Here is a 14,218-nt window from a genome sequence, read left to right on the forward strand (position 1 = left end):
CAAGCGGGTTCTGGGGGTGGGGTGGGGGGGGCGGCGATAGCGGGCACACAACCTGGAAGATGTTTGGGTGCATGGGAATGTCCGATTTCAACATGGATACCTCATTATCATTTTACTTCTGGCTTTTGTGTCTCCAGTGCGTGTGAGCGGGTGTGATGTGCACCCGCATGTCGCGATCTCAACTCGACTATTTAAAGGGCCAATTCAAAGATGGAATTTGGAGGCGTTGAGAGCATTTGGGAAGACACTGAAAAGTTAGAAGATGGAGTCAGGATGTTCAATGGCTGCGTACTGTTTCAACGATGCCTCACTTGATGTACTGCTGGGAGCAGGATGGAGGTACTGTTCCCCAGCGATGGTAAGAAGAAACCTGTTGCTGTCACAAAGAAGGCATGATTAGAGGTGGCCAGCAGCAGATATAGTGCCCTGTACCTGGATCCAGTGCAAGAAATGGTTCAATGACCAAACCAGGTCAGGAAAGGTGAGTACAGTTGCAGATTCTCCTACTTCCTGTCGTGCACCACCCCCACCCCCCCCGCTCTGTCTTGTCAAGTGTACTCTGTCACATCATTCCTCACAACCACTTAAGATTCATGAGCACCCATCCTTCACTTTCTAATGTCCCCATTTATCCATCCACCGCTGCCAATCACCCCAATCCTTATGCAATGTGATGCCACCTCAGTCAGCTCACCAGATTAATAAACACATGTCCTCAAATGTATGCCAGTCCAGTGGCACTCGTGATGCATCTGTCTGATAGTCACCCTCACCAAATGCACTGCATCCATCGAGGTAACGCATGACTTACAAACATTCATAGGTCAGTTGTTTCCCCTCGCAGGAGAAGCGAGCACAAAATACAAGGGAGAGGGAGAGGACTGGAGATGGCCTGCCACATATTGTGCAGCTGACATCAGCAGAGGAAGAGGCCATAGAGGTCAGTGATATATCTGCATCCCTGACCACCGGAGATGGCGAGACTGGGAATTTACAGCTGCCTGGCGACAGAATTAAATATCTCCGACCCACATCTCATACAAGACTAAGGCATGTTGGGGAAAAAAAAAATTGGATGAGGGCTGTTTTTGGGCGTAGGTAGTGTGATGCGCTATTACTCCGCGCCCAATGACCCCTGCGCAGGCAGGACGCAAGTTTCGGCCGGCCGGAGGACTCACCTGCAATCAGCGTTCCATTCCAGGCCTTGCACGTGGGTTCAATGCAATTCACACTTTCCACCACCAGGGGGAGCTCAATCTCTTAAAGGGAGGATGTTGCTTAGAAATCTCTTAAAGGTAGCTGATACTTGTTATTTGCTGAAAATAACAGTCTACTGTTTGCACGGAGTCTGAACGGAGATCAGACATCGCACACGTAAAACACAGATGCAGATCCCATTCCTATGTTTACACACTGATGAGTTATGTTAAAACATTGAATAAAGGTTGCACACTATTAAATCCCACATCCTCCAATCTTCACACCAGACTTCACCAATCTGCCAATCTGAGTTGGTACCAGGCCTGTGAGAATATGTGCACCAAGGTTCTCTGCTGATGCACTAGAGACCTTGGTGCAAGAGGTGGACAGAAGGAGGGACATCCTATATCCGCAGGGGTTGGGGGGACAAGAGACCCTCCAGACATATATCCAAAAGGCAGTGGGAGGCAGCAGGGGACGAAGTCAATGCCAGGCGCACAGCATCATGAACATGGATGTAGTGCAGGAAGAAGTTCAATGCTTTGACATGAGTGGTCAAGCTGAGTGAGGTCAACTGTCAAGTGGCGTCTCCTACCAATCGAACCACGCACTACAACCCCCATCCCCCACATACCAACAAACTCACTCTTTCCATCAGTACTCAACTCTTCCAATCAGATGCTTCCTCTAACCCTTACACATTACCACTGTTTCAAGCCACCCACCCACAACTCACAGGCCACACACACTGGCAGCTATTCAACCATGACAGGCGCATAACCCATGAAACACACGTCCCACTTTCTTGCAGGAGAAGCTGGCGCATATCAGGAGGCAGCAAGTAGCAGTGGCATTTAGCTCCTGAGCCTGTTCCACCATTCAATGAGATCATGGTGGACCTGTGACCTAACTCCATATACCCGCCTTACTCCCATATCCCTTAATACCCTTGGTTCACAGAAATCTATCAATCTCAGATTTAACATTCACAAGTGAACTAACATCAACTGCCATCTGCAGAACAGCGTTCCAAACGTCTCCCACCCTTTGCGTGTAGAAGCATTTCCTAACTTCACTCCTGCACGTCCTGGCTGTAAACGTTAGGCTATGTCCCCTCGTCCTAGTATTCAAGTATAGGAGACCTCCAAAAACAGTTACAAATGTCTCGGCAACCAGAAGCAATAATCCAGCCAATAACCTGTAAATCCTGCATGGTCCCTTTAAATAGCGCCGATGGGGGGTTCTCTAGGCATTCTAAGACACGTTCAGATGGTCGGGGTTAAGACTGTGTATTGAGTTGAGCATTAAGTCCCAAAATGGTGTCTATTACTTTAAATCAGCGTTGCACATTGATTGAAGCCATTTTCTCCCTACTTTACATGATTCCAGCGTTCGTTATCTGCGCCTGCGCTAATCCTATACCAAGATGGCATCTGACGCATGTCACGCTGGAAACGTGCGTGCGCATTCAAGACGCCAGCTTGGATGTCAGAGAGGCTGTGTAGCGCTGAAACAACGGGCGCTACATGGCCCAATTTAGCGTCCCTTGACTTGATTTCAGCATTGGGTGAAATATTATCATCTTAGTTATGCTAAGTAGCAACCTTTTTACATTGCCATCACCAATTCATATCCTTCTCTTCTCTCCCCCAGGGCCATAACATGAACAATAGCAATCCGTGGACCTTCCGGATGACGATTCCTCAGAGGAGCTGATTCCTTCTGAGGGTGCACCATCGCAGGACACATGGCATCTGTCAAGCAGGCACCAATGCTCATACTCAGATTTTGGTGGATCCTGTTAGACAGGTGGGTTCTCACCTGGTGAATCACAGTTCACAAGTGAGCACGAGCAGAGAGTGTGGCAGCCAGTATCCGACATGCTGCCTCCTCTCCCGATGGCCGAGTCTGCCCCTGCACATGTGCAGGTGGAGCAGTCTTTGGCGGGGCCCTCGTGGGCTCCAACCCAGAGGCCATTGGCCAAAAACATCTCGGCAGGGATCCGAGCAGCCTGCCTCTACTTCTGCTGAAGCCACAGGGGTTGCACCATGTAGGAGCGGTAGGCAAAGGAAAAGAAAAATGATGTGGTTCACCAAGAGTATGCACGTGGGTGTTTGTGAAAATGTTATGTTATTAAGCTTCCTTTTTTTATCAACTCACATAAAATGTATTCATTTGCACCATTTTCACCTGTTGCCCATTCTTGCCTGCCGAGTGGCAACTCGCCTTTTCATTTGCTTGGTGATGAATGTGAAAACATGAACTGACAGGGACCAATTGGTGCATGTGTAATAGGCAGGGTGGTTGGCTACAGGACTGCTTTGTGTCAGTGGGGGTGGGGGTAGGCTGGGAGGAGCCGGGGGATGCGATAGTTACTTTGGTCCAGTGTGAGTGACTAACTGAACCTTCGAGCTATTAGGACATCCCTGGCATCCCGAGCAGCAATGTGAGAGGCTGGTCTGGAGTTGGGTGCCCCATCTTCATCCTCCTCTTCTTCCTCTTCCTCATCCTCCTCCTCTCCATTGGAATCATCATCAGATGATGAGTGATGAGCGGCTTGTTCCTCCTCCACCTCTAGTCTTCACTACTGCGCTATGCTATGTAGAATGTAGCACACCACTATTATCCGAGAGACCCTCACTGCTGAATACTGAAGGGTGCCTCCAGACATGTCCAGGCACCTGAAGCGCACCTAGACCATACCGATGGCTTGCTCGATGACACATCTGGTTGTCGTATGGCTGTCATTGTAGCGCACTTGGGGTTCCTTGGTGGGGTTCCTCAGCCAGGTTTGAAGGGGGTGTCCTTTGTCGCCCAGTAGCCATCCCATAAGGGTGCTTCCAGGTATGAACAGGTCGGGGATATCGGACTGCCGCAGTATGAAAGCATCGTGGCTAGCTCCCAGGGAATCTGGCGCAGACTGCATGAATCTTTTCTTGTGTTTGCACGCCAGCTGAACATTGATGGAATGAAATTTCTTCTGTTTGATGAATGCTCCTGGTTGATCTGGTGGTGTTTGGATTGCCACATGTGTGCAATCGATGGCACCTTGTACCTGTGGGAAGCCAGCCAGAGACTCAAATCCTAGTGCCCGCTCATTCTGGCTATTATCATCACAGGGGAAGTTTACATAACTCCCAGCCCTGGCAAACCATCCATCTTTATGCATTTACATGCAGCTGACTGGGAGACTGCGATATGTCTCCGGTAGCACCCTGGAAGGAACCAGAGACAAATAAATTGAGGGCGGTGGTGACTTTCATGACACCAGGTCCAGCAGCTCTTCTTCTACGAGGCTGCAGATATCTGCGACCAGCTGACGTGACAATCTCAGCCTCCGGAAGCACTGCTCTTCACAGAGGTCAAGGAAGCTGAGCCTTTGTCTGTACACTTGTTAGGTGGGTAATGCCTCCTGCGAACTTGACCCTTCTGTGTTGTTCCCCTCTGTGTTGTTCACCTCTCTTTTGTTCCCCTTTCTGTTGTCCACCTCTCTGTGATCCACCTCTCTATTGCTCCCCTCTCTGTTGCCCACCTGCAGCTCCCCCCACAGCACAACCTTGCTGCCATGGATGGTGAATGTCTTCCTCGGCCGAAGTCCAATCTAATGCAGCCATGGCACCACCCACCCTGATGTTCTTTGTGTGAACACCTCCAAACTGTTCAAATACGTCTCTCACAAGACGTATTCTCACCAAGCTGTTTTCCAGACGGAATTAAGAAAGCAGCTGTGAGCACTGAGCCTTTATTCATATCGGCACACCTGACCTTTAACTATCCCCATGAAGTGCCACTCAATCTCACCTCCGTTTTACTGCCGAGTTTCCCGACCGTGCAGGAGGCGTTAATTTCAAATCACTGCCAGCATCTCATGAAAGGACAGTCATTAACTTCGTATAATCACAGAGCAATTTACTCGGCAGCACCCAAACCCACCTCGGTTAAACCAGAAGCTCGCAGCGGGTTGGGGCCGGGTTTCAGATCTTTGAAACTCGGCCCCACCACTGTCTTGCCCATTGTGGGGGGTTAAAATTCTCCCCAACATTTTGGGTCGATGACCTCTCATCAGAACAGGAAAAAGGTTAGTGATTGACAGTTTTTAAGCAAGTATGGAGCCAAGGAAAAGGTTGGGGGGGGGTCAGGAAAAGAACAAAGGGGAAGGACTGTGATAGAGTGGAGGACAGGAGTGATTAAATGACAAAAGGGATGATGGTGCAAGGCAAAAAGGGGTGATAGTGGGACAAATAAGCAAACAAAAGATGTATCCAAAAGAGGTGTAAATGATTGCAGCCGAATAGCAGAGGAGGAAGGAAGCATGGGAAATCTGGCAAAGAGGAGAAGGCTCCTGTGGCCCGGGAATGTGGTGGAAGAAAGGCAGGTAGACCCCAGGGGTACGGACCACCCTGCCAGTCTTGTACAGATAGGGGATCCCCATCTCCAAGCACCAGCCACAGCTCCTCCACTCCCAGTGGCTCTGGTGCTACCATCCTCCATTACCAGCACCTGCTGTCCGAGAGAAAATGGGAGCAGTGGTTAAGATCTAAAATTCTTAATGTTAAGGCCGGAAGGCTGAAAAGTGCATTGTAGAAAGATGAGGTGCTATTCCTCGAGTTTGCATTGATCGTCATTGGAATAGCGTCCTTAGAAAAGGTCCAGAGGAGAGCTACAAGAATGATTCCTAGCTTAAAGAACCTCAGCTACTCAGATAGGCTCAAGGTCCTTGGTCTATTTACTTTAGAGTAGCGTAGACTCGGAGGTGACCTGATAGAGGTCTATAAAATAATTAAAGGGCTGGATAGTGTCCCTATTGATAGATTATTCCAGTTTAACAGATTGGGGAGGACCAGGGGACACGAGTTTAAACTATGGAAGAGTAGGAATAGACTGGTTCTTCTCTGCAGGCCTTCAAGAGGGAGCTGGACCGGTTCCTGACTGGGGCAGAGAACGCATCATATAGAAGGTAAGTGTCTTTATCGATAACACTTGGTCCATGTGATCTCCTGAACTGGTTTCGTTTGCCTGAGGGGTTCGGAGAGGAATTTTACGGTGTATTTTTTCCCTTATTGGCACTGGCTTTTTCTGTTTTTTGCCTCTTGCAGGGGATTACATGGCTGCGGCGGTGGGTGTGAGGGGGAGGTCAGATATTTGGCCATGATGGTCTGGCCATCATGATGTGGGACAGGCTTGATGGACCAGCTGATCTTTTCCTGCCCTTCAATTTCATATGTTCATATGTCCTAATACTTTTGCCGCCTAACCCCATCTCCCAGGTGTCATGAGCAACAGACATGTTTGATATGCATGTGGGACTGGCAAGGTTACAAATGTACTGGACCAACTACAAAATTAATTTAAACAGTATCTTCAGGAAGGATGAGGTTACTTTGCAGTCTCACTTAAAATAAATAAATTCCCCTAAATGTAATTGTTCACTTGTCAAAAAAAGAAACTATTACTAACTTGAGTTATAATCAGAACAAAATAAAAGAAAAAATTCTTCTGGTACAGATGAAGAGCTGGTCAGTGGAGCAGGGAAAAGTTGGGACAGGCTACAAAGGACCAGATGCAGCTAGAAAGCAGAGAAGAACACAGTGAAGGATCTGAGCTGGAGAGATAAACACTGACATTGCTAGCAAACTGCAAGTTGCTCACTAAAGCTGGAAAATAGCTTTGTGAGTAGAATTTTCCAGTCTTGTCATTATCCTGTGTCAAATAATGAATTTCTATTGCACGATGAAGGATTAGAGGCAAATGTAATTGATAACACTCTCGGCACAGAGTTTTGCATGGCAGGAGAGTATATTGGGCATTTGGGTGTAGAGGTCAGCATATTTCATTATAAAATAATGAAAGGGCTGGATAGCGTGCCTATTGATAGATTATTCCAGTTTGACAGATTGGGGAGGACCCTTCGCAAGAATAGGAATACTGGGGCAGAGACTGCATCATATAGAAGGCAAGTTGTTCTACGAATAACACATGGTCCATGTGATCTCCTGGACTGGTTTTGACCGCCTGAGGGGGTCGGAGAGGAATTTTCCAGAATATTTTTTTCCCTTATTGCCCTGGGTTTTTTCTCTGCTTTTTTGCCTCTCCCAGATTACATGGCTGCAGGGGAGAGGTTGCCAGTGTCTGGTCATGATGCTCCGGCCATCATGAGTGAGGGGCCGGCTTGATGGACCAACTAGTCTTTTCCTGACCATCACTTTCATATGTTCGTAGGCACGATTCATGACCTGCATGATTTTCTGTCCCACCTCTACAACCAACTTCCTGTTGTGTGATCCTACTGCATGAAGCTCTGTGCCAGGAGTGTTAGCTCAGAAACCAAACACTGTATAGTGCTGATTAGTTTATATCAAATGATTGCATGCCAACAATTTGCTGTTTATTGCTTTTAATGACCAGTTTGTTGGGATATGTAATGTGATGACATTGGGTGATCCCCCATCATCAATTAACCTGTTGACACTCACTATCTGGGTTTCCACTTGAAGGGTGGTCCCTTGGGCAAGGTACTGGAATGTTGCTGACACCTGTGGAATCATAACCCAGTACAAATCACTGCTTCCAGAGAAGAGTGGAGAAAATAGGAAAATAATAGAAACAGGATTTTGAATGTTGTGTAAACAGGACCATTGAGCTCCATAGGCCTGAATTATACAGTTGTGGTTTAAAACAAAGCAGCAATCCCAATTTAAAATGTAGATCTGTAGTTGACTTCAACTGGAATATGTGCTTAAATCAACATTTCACCAAATGTTCCCTTTAAACAAGCATTTGCAATAGAAGGACCCCAGGCATCTACAGTATCTGGCTGGTCATACATTGCTATCTCAATTTGTTTTCCACACCTTGGATAAAACTCTGAGGCATTGATTCAGAGAAGCATAACACTAACAGCTGGAAGGCTACTTTTATATAACTTGAAAGGGGTTCCACCAAGAATTAAAAGAAACGTAATTGGATATGAAGGGATGTGGGCCTTCTTGGTGCCGAATACTGATTTGAGTGCAAGTAAGACCACATTGCTTTTGAGAAAATAACAGCCAGGGGTGATGTTGTTTAAACAATTATGAAAGTGTTCAAATGTTTTTCAGGGATAAAGAAAATAAGCAATTTCCAGAAATGAAATAGTAATTTATAATGTACAAGGAGGCTATGATAACTCATCAAGCACCAAAATCACGAGGAAATGATCAAATTATGCAATGCTACCACTAGTTCCTCCTCCCCACTGCCCAAAATTGGCCTCTTGAAACAAATTCTGCTCCTTTCCTCTTAAAATTTCCTGATGGGAACAAAAAATACATCAGAAAATAAAGATATAAATAAGAAACTGATGTTAAGACATGATATGAAAATAGTTGAAACAATATAAAAAGAGACTTGGGGGAAAATTTCCTCTCTTCACTAGTTGTAACAAAATCATAAACCTGCTTATGAAGAATGTATTTACAATTTTGCTACACCTGTTCCACAGAGGAAATCTGTTCCCTTAGTCAGAAAAGGCGTGTATTGCAGTATTGCTTATGATTAAAAGGAACCAACAGAAATACTTAAACACCAATGAACTGAGTAGCATTTCTCAGTATTTTTTGGTGTACTATGGGCTGTCATAGTATAATAACCTATGAGTTTCATTCGCACACTTCTAGTCAATTTTATTGAGTGTCTACTTGGATATTTTAGTCTAAAATATAAGAAGCAGCTCACAGGTCATATTGCATGTTAGAAATGTCAAAGTACAGACTGCTTTTGGAAGATGGAATGCATTTCTAAGGGTTTTGTACCTAAGCTTATCCCTTTGAAGAAGACGAGGCCTTAAAAGCTTTGCTTAATGAGGGGCTGTCAGTACAAAGCTACTCAGAAGAAATATCAGAGAAAGCAATTTGAACCTTTTTTTCTATTGCTGCCACTTCATAACCCTTCAAATATTCAAAGTACAAGCCAGTTTACAAGCACCCTGTTATTGGTAATGTTCAGTTAAGGTGGATATTGAAAATATAAGAGCAGTAGAAACTTTGGGAGATGGGGACGATGCATTTTATGAATAGGCAGTTACTAAATGGAGAAGAGGGAGGCCTTAATAGTGTATATTGCACTCAATGATTGAGTGCATGGAGCGGACCTATAGTGGTATGTTTCATACGGTGCTTGATTCTTCAGGTAGTGCATTAAACTGTAGCCTCTATCACAAGTTCACATTGCATTTGGGCTACCACATTACATCCCATCTCAGAGCACCCAAATGCCAAGTGAAACACACCATTACATCCCTCTCAATACACCATTAAATCTCAATGCACTCATGCACTGAGACACACCATTAACAGTCTTTTTCAATGCACTCATGCTCTGAGTCATACTCTTTGAAACTCTGTCTCTGATGCCCTTTGCCTCTCTTCTTCTCCCTCCACCTTTAAAAGCTTTCTGAAAACTCATTATTTCGACCAAGCTTTTGGTTGCCTTTTCCAATGTCTCCATGGCTTGATGTCTGTTTCCTTATTTTATTTTCACCCTCTCTGTAAAGCACCTTGGGACATTTTTTATCTTAAGAGAGCTGTATAAATGCAAGCTGTTGATGATAGGGACTGTAATGGTGTGTCTCACCTTATGCTTTAGTGCATTGACTGTGACTCTAATGGTGTGTTTCACCCAGTGCATAAGAGCATTGGGAAGGACTGTAATGGTATGTGACTCACTCAGTATAAGCACATTCAGAAAAATATAATTTGGTGTCTCACTGAGTGTAAGGTGCATTGAGATTTGATGGTGTGTCTCACTCAGAGCATGAGTGCATTGAAAAAGACTGTTAATGGTGTGTCTCAGTGCATGAGTGCATTGAGATTTAATGGTGTATTGAGAGGGATGTAATGGTGTGTTTCACTTGGCATTTGGGTGCTCTGAGATGGGATGTAATGTGGTAGCCCAAATGCAATGTGAACTTGTGATAGAGGCTACAGTTTAATGCACTATGCAAATGCATGTAGGCATTGAAAAGAGCAGGAACCAAACGTCTCAGACATCATGTGAGAGTGCATTGGGAATAACTGTACCAATGCTTCTGATGCACAAAGTGTGAACATGTAGATTGGCCATAAATCTGAGTCTCAAACTCAGTGTTTGAACACATAAGAATCTTTGTAACTATGTGACTATGTTTACAGCTGCTATGGAGCTAATTCCCTGCCTGGCCTCTATGCTGTAGATGGTGCGTTGTCCAGAGAATAAAATGGGGACGAAAATAAGAGAGTTTATCGGCAAATTAAATAAATAAATAAAAGACTCATTATTCATGAACCCTGCAGCTGGGAGGAATTCTTGATGAAACAAGCACAGTAGTACATCACCACCAGGGCAATATTTGGTTTATTAAAGAGATCTGAGTGCCATATGAAAAGTAGCCACTTTGAAACAATTTTTAAAGCTCCTGTTTCTCATTTTCAAGAATGACTTGGTGATGTCATCAATAGCAGGTATGTTGATGACGTCATTCTATCGAGTGATAAAGTTACTATATGTGTACATAATTGGTCAGTGGGTGTACAAATACTGTGTAATTTTCAGTGGCTGAGAATACCAAGTCAATAGCTCTGTTATGAAGGATGGCTCATTATGTTGCCCACACATCTCTAATCTCTAATTGTTTTAGACTCCCTTCAGTTACTTAGCTCCTCATCATGGTCGTCACATCTGAGCTACCCTGGGGTAAAAAAATGGCAAACTAGTTGAAGAGACTGGGCGCTAAATTGGGCCATGTGGGCCCATTGTTTCGGTGTTACACGGCCTCTCCGACATCTAAGATGGGGTCTTGGATGCGCATGCAGGTTTCCTGCATGACGGACGCCAGATGCCATCTTGGTATAGGAGTTAGCGCAGGCACAGATAACGAACGCTGGAATCATGTAAAGTAGGGAGAAAATGACTTCAATCATTGTGCAATGCTGATTTAAAGTGATAGACACCATTTTGGGACTTAACGCTCGACTCAGTGCACAGTCTTAACCCCGACCATCTGAACGTGGAGCCTCCACCAGCGCTATTTAAAGGGACCATGCAGGATTTACAGGTTAGTGGCTGGATTATTGCTTCTGGCTGCCAAGACATTTGGAACTGTCCTTAGAGGTCTCCTAGACTTCAATACTAGGATGCAGGGATATAGCCTAACATTTAGAGCAGGAGTGAAGTTAGAAAATGCTTCTACATTCAAAGGGTGGGAGACGGTTGGAACGCTGTTCTGCAGACGGCAGCTGATGCTAACTCAATTGTGAATGTTAAATCTGAGATTGATAGCTTTCTGTGAACCAAGGGTATTAAGGGATATGGGGCTAAGACGGGTATATGGAGTTAGGTCACAGGTCCACCGTGATCTCATTGAATGGTGGAACAGGCTCGAGGGGCTAAATGCCATGGCCACTTCTGCCTCCTGGTATGTGCCACCTTCTCCTGCAAGAAAGCGGGTCATGTATCTGGGTGATGTGCCTGTCATGGTTGAATAGCTGCCAGTGTGTGTGGCCTGTGAGTTGTGGGTGGGCGGCTTGAAACAGTGGTAATGTGTAAGGTTGAGAGGAAGCATCTGATTGGAAGGGTTGAGTACTGATGGAAAGAGTTTATTGGTATGTGGGGGATGGGGGTGTAGTGGGTGGTGCAGTTGGTAAGAGACGCCATCAGCAGAGAACCTTGGTGCACGCACTTTCACAGGTCTGGTACCAACTCAGATCGGCAGATTGGTGAGGCCTGGCATGTAGATTGGAGGATGTGGGATTTAGTAGTGCGCAACCTTTATTCAATGTTTTAACATAACTCATCAGTGTGTAAACATAAGGATGGGATCTGCATCTGTGTTTTACGTGTGCAATGTCTGATCTCCATTCAGACTCCGTGCAGACAGTAGACTGTTATTTTCAGCAAATAACAGATACCAGCTACCTTTAAGAGATTTCGATGAAACATGCTCCCTTTAAGAGATTGAGCTCCCTCTGGTGGTGGAATGTGCAAATTGCATTGATTCCACATGCAAGGCCTGGAAAGGAAGGCTGATTGCAGGTAAGTGCTCTGGTGGGTCCAAACTTGTGTCCTGCCTGTGTAGGGTCCGTTGGGCGCGGGGTGATTGTGCATCCCCCCTATGGGAAGTGCATGGCCTCTATTTGCTGCTTGCCCACAATGACATGTCTGAAATCTGGCAAGTTCCAACTTGCTGCAACACTTTGTTTCAAAGATGTAATGTTAAAAACATATTTCCACTCCCCCACGTGAAAACCTATGGCCAACTATTCTTCTTCCAGGTTTAACTGTTTGACTTATAAGGGACCTAATTTCTGAGTGATGTGGACAAATTCTGTGTGAGAGTTAAGGTACCACACAGGAGATTACTAGAGAAGATTAAGGGGCGTAGAATGAGGGAGAGGACAGCAAACCAGTTTTCAAAATTGGTTAGAGGGGAGAAAACAGAGAATAGGAGTTATGAACAGTGTTTCAGAGTGGTTGGAAATGGGTAGTGGTGTCCCACAAGGTTCCAATATGGGGCCAATTCTGTCCACTGTGCCTATCAATGAATTTTACATAGGCCTAGAGGGAGTGGTGTTGAAATTTTTGTTGGAAAATAGTAGGTGCAGTTAATTCTTTAGAAGACCAAAGGGACATTGATAAGATTGGGGAATGGACTAAAAAGGAGTCAGGTGGAATTCAATGTCAGCAAGTGTGAGGTAATGCATTTTGGTAAAAAAATAACAGCAGTAATTATACAATGAATAGGAGTAGGCTTGGTGCTGTGGAAGAGCAAAGGGGTTTAAGGATACAGGTTCACGGAACATTAAAGGCAGCACCTCAGGTTGATAAAGCTGTGTAAAAAACAAACTAATGAAATTCTAGGTTATATCACAAGAGGTATAGAATATGAAAGCCAAGACATAATGATGGGCCTGTATAAAACATTAATAAGGCCTCTTTTACAGTACTGTGTGCAGTATTGGACTCCACACTACAGGAAGGATGTTTAGGCTTAAGAGAGGGTTGCATGCAGATTTACTAGAATGCTGCCTAGTATGAGGAACTACAAAAACAAAGAAAAACTTGAAAAATTGGGTCTTTTTCTATTAGAATATCACAGATTATGGGGTGATAAGATAGAAGTGTTTAAAATTATGAAAATACGGGAGGGAGTGGATAGAAATGGAAGGTTTTCAGTAGTTGAGGGTTCAAAAATGAGGGACTATAGATAGATACAAGATAAACTCAAGAGATTTAGAACAGAAGGTAGGAGAAACTTGTTTACACAGAGTGTTGTGAGGATGTGGGAATTTATTTCTAGGATCAGTGGTTCAGGCAGAAACTATGTGAACATTCAAGATTAGATTAGCTAGATGGATGAAGGAAGGGGGTTGAAGGTATCTGGGAATAGGGCAGGTAAATGTGATTAGAACTATTTGCTGACATGCAGGTAAATGTCAACATGACCTAGTTAGGCTGAATGGCCTGTTTCTATATTGTAATTTCTATGTATTTCTGTGTACAATTGCTTTTTGTACTGTTCTTTTCTAGTATTGTGATACCATCATTATATGGATTTGCATCAATGGTGTTCAGAGAGATGTATGCAAATGAGGTCATTGTGTAAAAAATGCAAGGGTTTTCATGCGAGAAGCTCACAGAGAATAATTGGCTGCGTCAGGAGAAAGATTTGGCATTTCTCATCAAAATCTTTCACTTGTCTATCATTATTAGTGCGGTCAATATTATGACTGATGCCATCTGCAATCCCATCACCACATGCAGCTTCAAGCAGCATATTCCTAACATGCCAGGCTTGTCTCAATATAATATTACGCTGCCTGTCATGCTCGGTATCATCTTTCATGAGCTTAAAGAATGCTTATTTTTACAGATTTTGTCATGTAGACATTGTTTCCAGAGAAAGTCTCTCAATTATTTCCTAAGCAGAAATGACAAAAAACTTTTTTTGACTAAGATTTTTAATGATGATAAAGTAACTTTCTATTCAAGTACTAAAGTACATCAA

Source organism: Heptranchias perlo, chromosome 26 (genome assembly GCF_035084215.1).
Source record: "Heptranchias perlo isolate sHepPer1 chromosome 26, sHepPer1.hap1, whole genome shotgun sequence".
Taxonomy (NCBI): Eukaryota; Metazoa; Chordata; class Chondrichthyes; order Hexanchiformes; family Hexanchidae; genus Heptranchias; species Heptranchias perlo.